The sequence below is a fragment of the Pituophis catenifer genome, unplaced genomic scaffold (assembly GCF_029215685.1).
Source record: "Pituophis catenifer annectens isolate HBS135680 unplaced genomic scaffold, rPitCat1.0.hap2 SCAF_17, whole genome shotgun sequence".
Lineage (NCBI taxonomy): Eukaryota > Metazoa > Chordata > Lepidosauria > Squamata > Colubridae > Pituophis > Pituophis catenifer.
In genome coordinates this window covers 3873248-3881834 of record NW_027256897.1, presented here as the reverse complement: position 1 = coordinate 3881834, position 8587 = coordinate 3873248, and positions in this window count along the sequence as shown.

Below are 8587 nucleotides of genomic sequence, written 5' to 3'. Positions count from 1 at the left end.
AAGAAGAAGAAGAAGAAGGCGGCAATATGGATGGTGGGACAGGTGCAGGAGGCATTAAAAGAAGAAGCCAATTAATTCATTTCCTCCTTCTCCTCGTTTGCTCAGAACCTTCCTCAACGGAAGGAAGAGAAACGTGCTCCCCATTTCTCCCATGACCCTCTCCTCACCCAGCCCATTAATTGCCACCGGCTTTTCCTTCCATTTCAACCCCTCCACACACACAACATCCCAGGTCCTCGCCCTCCACCAGCTGCTTTCGCCCAGCTTGTCTTGCAAACCGAGACCCCCGTTGAAATATGACAGAGGGGCTCTGAGTGGCTCCCTCCTGGCCTCAACCCCGACGGGGCACAGCCAGACCTTAAACACAAACGCACAAATACACACACATACCACACACGGGCCTCGGATCCTATCTGTAACCTGTCACCAAACCCCCCGCTGGTCCAGAAAGGGGCTGAGGCTGTTAGTAACCCCGATGTATACCTCCTAACGCTAAGCACCGGCGCATTACGGTGATTTATGAACCCCATTTCTGCCGAAAACTCGTAGATCAAAGCAAAGCGAGACCCTTGCTAAGCTCAGGAAAGGCTGCGGAAAGCACCGCAGAAGCACAAAAGGTTTGCAAAAGCAGCAGGGGAGAGAGAGAAAGGAGGCATTAAACGCAGCCAGGTCCTCGGCTTACGACCTCGTCGGAGCCCAAAATCTTATGTCGCTAAGCGAGACGGTTGTTCGGTGAGATTTTGCCCCGCCGTGCCACCTTTCGCGCCGCAGCTGATAACTGAATCACTGCCGTGGGTAAGTTTAGTAACCCGGTTGTTAAGTGAATCTCTGGCTTCCCCGTTGATTTGTCTTGATCAGACCGGTCGTAAAGGGGGAGGGGTGTCACACGACCCCAGGACGCTGCAATGGTCATAAAGGTGAGTCAGTTGCCAAGCCTCTGAATTTTGATCAAAAGGGGGGGGGTGTGAAACTTTTTTTTTTTTTTTTAAATTATTATCTGTATATGAAATCTTATTCTGTTCACCACCCTGAGTCCTTCAGGAGAAGGGCGGTATAAAAATTCAAAAAATAAATAAAATAAATAATAAATAAATAAATAAATAAATAAATAAATAAATAATAAGTGCAGGAGAAACATATGTACTAGTCGTTCCCGACTCTAGAGGGCGGTGCTCATCTCCGTTTCAAAGCCGAAGAGCCAGCGCTGTCCGAAGACGTCCCCGTGGTCATGTGGGCCGGCATGACTCAACGCCAAAGGCGCACGGAACGCTGTTCCCTTCCACCAAAGGTGGTCCCTATTCTTCTACTTGCACTTTTTACCTGCTTTCGAACTGCTAGGTTGGCAGAAGCTGGGACAAGTAACAGGAGCTCACCCATTACGCGGCGCTAGGGATTCGAACCACTGAACTGCCGACCTTTCGATCGACAAGCTCAGCGTCTGAGCCATTGAGCCAGACATCTCCGAAGAAGAGTAAGAGTAATAGATAGAGTAAGCTTGACATTAATGGAGGTATGTGGCAACCATTCGGCAAAAGGGGCTAAAGCGTTTTTTAAGTCCAGAACCTCCAGATAATGCTTGGAGGCAGCTCAGACAGACACCCTCCTAATTCACATGAATATAAGGGGGGGGGGAGGATGAGTGGTGCGGTGGCCTAGAGGTGGCCTAGAGGTTGCGCTCACAATCAGGAGGCTGTGAGTTCGATCCTAGGTAGAGGCAGATGTTTCTCTCTCTGGGTACAATGAGAATATATCTGCCGAACAAAACTCCGTACTGGCAACAGGAAGGGCATCTGGCCAGTAAACACTCAGCTGTCTTCAGTTGCCCAGACTCCACCCCGTAAGGGGATAATGGGGTTTGTTAAAAGAGGATGATGATAAGAAGCTCAGTGATGAGCTTGTGAGATTCTGTCATTAGCACCAATCTCAATTAAAAGTTATTGCATCCTTCCTCTGAAGTTAATTTCCTGGTGTGATCTACCATATGAGGCTGAAAGTTAAAAATGGTTAGGGTTAGGATCTTCTTCTTCTTCTTCTTCTTCTTCTTCTTCTTCTTCTTCTTCTTCTTCTTCTTCTTCTTCTTCTTCTTCTTCTTCTTCTTCTTCTTCTCTTCTTCTTCTTCTTCTTTCTTCCTCTTCTTCCTCCTCCTCCTCCTCTTCTTCTTCTCTTCCCTCTTCTACTATTTGCAAACATTTCATATTTTACAGAAGTTCTTCTTCTCTTCCTCCTCCTCCTCCTCCCCTTCTCTCCCTCCCTCCCCCTCCCTCCACTCCCTCCTCCTCCTCCTCCTCTCCTTCTTCTTTCTTCTTCTTCTTCTTTTCTTCTTCTTCTTCTTCTTCTTCTTCTTCTTCTTCTTCTTCTTCTTCTTCTCCTCCTTCTCCTCCTCCTCCTCCTCCTCCTCCTCCCTCCTCCAAACCCTCCTTTGCACTTATGACCATGATTACATGATCTCTTGATGGCCAATTCTATTTCTGATCACCATTCCACCCCAATGTCTCTCCACCTTCCATTTTTCCTGCCTTATTTTCGTTTCCTGGTGTTAGCGAGGCTTACCAGACACATGCTACCTATTAACTGCTTCTCTTAATTTAAATGCTTCATAAGTTATCTCTTGCGCTGGCGGATTATCACTTCATAATGTGAGTTAGCATTTAAATAAATAGTGGGCGATGTTTGGAAATTAAGGGAGGTTTACGGTCCTGAGATGCTGGCTTAATGAAGGGGAATACTTGGCCAGCTGAACAAGTCTTCGCGGAGGGTGAGAAGGTTTTCCCATCTTTTCCAGGAAATGCGGCTCCTCCAGGGCATTTTAGCAAAGGAACATGGAATTGCACGTTTGAGATATTCTCAAAAAGAAAGGAGAATATCTTGGAAAGCCAGATCCTTCCCTAACTAACCAACTTTGAAGGCCATCTGGGACGGAAGAGGGTCTCTCTAATGGGGTGTGGGTGAGCTCCACCATTCTAGCTAGATGTCCTCCATTTATAATGATCATTTCTTCGTTGAAGAGTGATCAACCGAAGAAGTAAAAGAGGGACTAGGAAGAGCTGCATAAAGAGCTGCGGATTTGAGATGTACACGGGTGTTTGCAGACAGCGTACGGTCAGTAAGAATGTAAGAAAGAACAGGGAAGTGAAACTATGGAATGCATATGTCAGTTAAAAAAAGAAGGTATAAGGAAAACGTGGCTTGAGATGAGAATGGGGTCCTTTGCCCGATAGCAATCCTTGTAAGAGCTGCTATGTGTCATGGGCCCCATTGCAATGGTTAAACAATGTAAGTTTTGTTGTGGAATAGCATTGCTATGATGGCTGTCCCATGTTCCAAATTGCTCATGAATATTTATTTTATTTATTTATTTATTTTTATTACATTTCTATACCGCCCTTCTCCCGAAGGACTCAGGGCGGTGAACAGCCACAAAATAAAAACACATAAATACAAAAATTTAAAACGAAATTAAATAATTTGGCTGAATTTAAAATACCCCATAATTAAAACAAATTAAAATTTACATTTAAAAAGGGAGAAGAATAAACCTCATGAATCTTAAAAGTAAGATTTAGTGCTTGTGGTTTCCTCTTTGGGTTTTTTAGTGGGGGTATTTTTTACGACATATTGCTGTCTTTTGAGAGGCATAGTATAGAATAGAATAGAATAGAATAGAATAGAATAGAATATAGAATAGAATAGAATAGAATAGAATAGAATAGAACGGAAGGGATCTTGGAGGACTTCTAGTCCAACCCCTCCTTCCCACCACACTTCTGCGGGAAGGATATTGCAAAATCTCCATTCCCTCCCCACTCCAGGGGAAGGATACTGCAAAATCTTCATTCCCACCCCACTCCAGGGGAAGGATACTGCAAATCTCCATTCCCTCCCCACTCCAGGGGAAGGATACTGCAAAATCTTCATTCCCACCCCACTCTGGGGCCAGCCAGAGGTGGCATTTGCCGGTTCTCCGAACTACTCAAAATTTCCGCTACGGTGTTCTCCGGGAACCTGTCAGAACCTGCTGGATTTCACCCATGGTGCTCCATCACCGGAGGTTTCCAAGAAGAGACTGGACATCCATTGGTCTGGCATGGCAGAGGTTCTCCTGCTTGAGCAGGGGGCTGGACTAGATGACCTCCCAACGTCCCTTCCGACTCTCCGATTCTATATTTTATGGGTTCACCGCGATATACGAACAGCCAAAAATATCACTTTTATCTCACCGTTCCTTCTCACGTCACGTTGCATAAAGCCCTATCATTGAATGAGTGAACAGTGGGTCCAAAGCCAAGTCACCTTAAATGAAAGGATGAAGTTTGATGATGATGATGATGATTGTAAAGACTTTTTTAAAAGTCCCGGCTGCATTCTCGCAACATGCCAAACTTGGGGGGAAAGCGTGGTTTTTTTTTGTTTTTTTTTTTAATTATTGTTGTGAATTTAAGGAGCAGGCAGGGTACATTTCTACCAATCTCTCTCTCTCTCTCTTTTTTTTTTCCCCCCTCCTCCTTCTCCAATTGAATTTTATTTTTAAATACAGATTGGATGTGGGCATTTCTTCTGTTGTTGCAAAGGGATTGCAAGCCAAATGCATTTTAAGCTGCATTTGAAGAAACCGGCATGTCAGCTCAAAATTATTTAAAGCTTCTTAAATGGGATTATATTTGATTTCCTGTGAGAATCGGGGATTGGGGGGGCGGGCTGGATACAGTGCGGTGGAGATGGTGACTCCGTCGCGGAGTTATGAGGGTAGCGGACGGTACTATCCAAGGATCCCAAATACTCCGGGGAAGGGTCCATGAACCAGGCCAAAAGGCACATATTGATTTTCAGAAGGATCAGCCCTTCCTGTTTTTGCAAGGAGGTGGCCTTGTGCCTAAACTAGTCGAGAAAAATAAAGTTTCCTCGCAATAGGTGGAGGTGCTACAGGGGAGTAGGATTTGCTCTGGGTATATACAGTCCCTTCTAGCACTCCAAAGTCGTTCTCCTCCTCCTCCTCCTTCTTCCTCCTCCTTCCTCTCCTCCGCTTCCTCCTCCCTCTTCTCCGCTTCCTCCTCCTTCCTCTCTTCCTCTTCCTCCTCCTCCTCTTCCTCCTCCTTCTTCTTCCTTCTCCTCCTCCTCCTTCCTCTCCTTCTCCTCTTCCTCCTCCTTCTCCTTCCTCCTCCTTCCTCTCCTCCGCTTCCTCCTCCTCCTTCTTCCTCCTCCTTCCTCTCCTTCTCCTCTTCCTCCTTCTCCTTCTTCCTCTCCTCCTCTTCCTCCTTCTTCTTCCTCCTCCTCCTCCTTCCTTCTTCTCCTCCTCTTTCTCCTCCTCCTCCTTCCTCTCCTCCTCCTCTTCCTCCTCCTTCTTCTTCCTTCTCCTCCTCCTCCTTCCTCTCCTTCTCCTCTTCCTCCTCCTCCTCCTTCCTCTCTTCGTCTTCCTCCTCCTCTTCTCCACAAATCCCACTCCCTTCCAGCACTGTTGATGTTACCTACTTGGATCATGAAACATCTGCATGAAAACAACCCAGCTCAGAGAACCCCACAATAATCCTCCTCCTCTATCTCCTCTCCACAAACCCCAACTGCCTTCTAGCATTGATGTTACTGCCTAGTTGGGTCATGAAACGTCTGCAAGAAAGCATCCAAGTTCAGAGCTACAGTATGTAAAGAGGGAGCACGTCACACTCACTAGCACTGATAATGTTACCTAGCTGGGTCATGAAACGCCTGCAAGAAAAAAAAAACCAGCTCGGAACTACTCTATCCAAACAGGGAGCACGTCACGCTCATCAGCACTGATGATGTTACCTAGACGGGTCACGAAACGTCTGCAAACAGCTCGGAGAGCACCAAGGACCCCCGTAGTTCAGCCCTCAGCTACCAATATTCTCTTCTGTCGGTCCAATGAAATGCTGTGAATGAGTCGCCTCCCCAAATGACTTTCAAACAATCCTTGTGGACTGGGCCACTTTCCAGAGAAACCTTCTGAGTTTCAACCACAAACTATGGACAATTTTTTTTTCCTGCTAGGCTCAGAACTGAGCCAACAAAGCTTGTGATAAAAGCTGGACCCATTGTTGTCTTTCTCTCTCTTTCTCTCTTTCCTACACACTCACACACAGACGCACACTTAAGCACTTTTTCTTTTTTTTAAAGTGCTTGCTTGCTCCAAAATCCTCCCTGTTCATTTGCATTTAAATCTCTTTGGCGTCCTTCTCATCGGCGGACAAATCCTCACCAAGGCTGCTTAATTAGACCAAATTAAATTTCCACTCACTAGCTTGTCATTCATTAGAAAATCCTGCTGTTCTTTTTTTTTTCCTTTTTTCCCTCTCTCTCTCTCTCTCACACACACACACACACACCCTTCAATAATCACACAGCCTGGATTCCCACCACCACCCTTTTTACCCCCCAAAGCATCACTTCATGCTTCCAGAGGCTGCCTTCAGTCTGGTTGAGTGCCAGTAGACACCAGCAGACGGTGGTTGTTTTGTCTTCTAAGAGTTGGTGAGGCTGAGGATAAATGCAAGCATTTTTCCTTGAAAGTGGATTTGTTTGTTTGTTCATTTGTTTGTTTGTTTGTTTTCAAAGCCCTTTACAATTCCTTCCTTCCTTCCTTCCTTCCTTCCTTCCTTCCTTCCTTCCTTCCTTCCTTCCTACCTTCCTTGTTACTTTCATCAAAGGCACTTGCTTATAGCATCCCTCTCCTACAATTTGTTATCTATCTATCTATCTATCATCTATCTATCTATCTATCTATCTATCTTCTCTCTCTCTCTCTGCCTTAAATCTATCTACCTATCTACCTATCTATCATCTATCTACCTATCTCTCTATCTCTCTATCTCTCTATCTATCTCTTCTCTCTCTCTCTGCCTTAAATCAATCAATCAATCAATCAATCTATCTCTCTATCTCTCTATCTCCTTTATCTACTTTATCTTTATCTGGAGTAGAGTAGAATAGAATAGAATAGAATAGAATAGAATAGAATAGAATAGAATAGAATAGATTCTTTATTGGCCAAGTGTGATTGGACACACAAGGAATTTGTCTTGGTGCATACACTCTCTTGATGTACATAAAAGAAAAAATACGTTTGTCAAGAATCATAAGGTACAACACTTAATGATAGTCATAGGGAAACAGTCAATATAAATCGTAAGGATACCAGCAACAAGGTTACAGTCATGCAGTCATTAAGTGGAAGGAGATGGGTGATAGGAACGATGAGAAGATTAATAGTAGTGCAGACTTAGTAAATAGTTTGACAGTGTTGAGGGAATTATTTGTTTAGCAGAGTGATGGCATTTGGGAAAAAACTGTCCTTGTGTCTAGTTGTTCTGGTGTGCAGTGCTCTATAGCCTCATTTTGAGGGTAGGAGTTGAAACAGTTTATGTCCAGGATGTGAGGGGTCTGTAGATATTTCCACAGCCTTCTTTTTGCCTCGTGCAGTAGACAGGTCCTCAATGGAAGGCAGGTTGGTAGCCATGGTTTTTTCTGCAGCTCTTCTTGAAAGCTTCCAGGGATGAAGCTCCCACAACTTCCGAAGGCAACTTCTCTTCCATGGGGTTGATTGTTCTCACTGTCAGAAAATTCCTCCTGATTTCCAGGTTGAATCTCTCCTTCTTCAGTTTCCATCCATTGTTCCTTGTCTGGCCTTCGGGTGCTTTGGAGAACAGGTGGAGTTTCTGGCTCCCCCCCCCCCACCATGGGGCTTGCTCAAGCGAACGGGGCCCACCCGTATCTCACCCACCCTTCCGGCGTATTGTCGCCAACCCGCCTTCCCCGAAATGTAATCAAACATCAACGCTAAGTAGCAAATAAATCTCTCCATCTCTTAAGCCGCACAGCGAGATCATGTAAATGCAAATGAGAAGCTGGAGATCAAGCTGTGGTTTGGGTGGGGTGGGGGTGGGGGGGATATGTCGGAAGGAAGGAGCGGTTGGAGGGGAGCAGGAGATCCCTGGAAGTAGCATTCTGCGCACCAGGACCCATAAATCAGGGAACGATCCTTGTAATGGCGGGGGCGGGGAGGGTGATGAGGGGTTTTAAGGCATGGGGGTGGAGAGGATGTCTCCTTCTTAAGTGAAACCAACACTTAAGGAGGAAGGAGCAATCATCAATGCTGCATTTGTCTTAGGAAGATATTAACCACCAGGCCTTTAAAACAATCAGAGCAAAATAAGCCAAAAAGAGGAAAAACAAGGTAAAGGTAGTCGTTCCTGACTCTAGAGGGCGGTGGTCATCTCCATTTCAAAGCCAAAGAGCCAGCGCTGTCCGAAGACGTCTCCGTGGTCATGTGGCCGGCATGACTCAACGCCAAAGGCGCACGGAACGCTGTTACCTTCCCACCAAAGGTGGTCCCTATTTTTCTACTCGCATTTTTTACCTGCTTTCGAACTGCTAGGTTGGCAGAAGCTGGGACAAGTCACGGGAGCTCACCCCATTCCGCGGCACCAGGGATTCGAACCGCTGAACTGCCGACCTTTCTGATTGACAATTTCTCAAAATCTTTAATAAAAAAAAAAAAAAAGATGTGCTTTCCTGGAAGTTTGTATTTTGCTCCTCCAGTAGTCCTTGATTTATAGTCATTCATTTAGTGACCGTT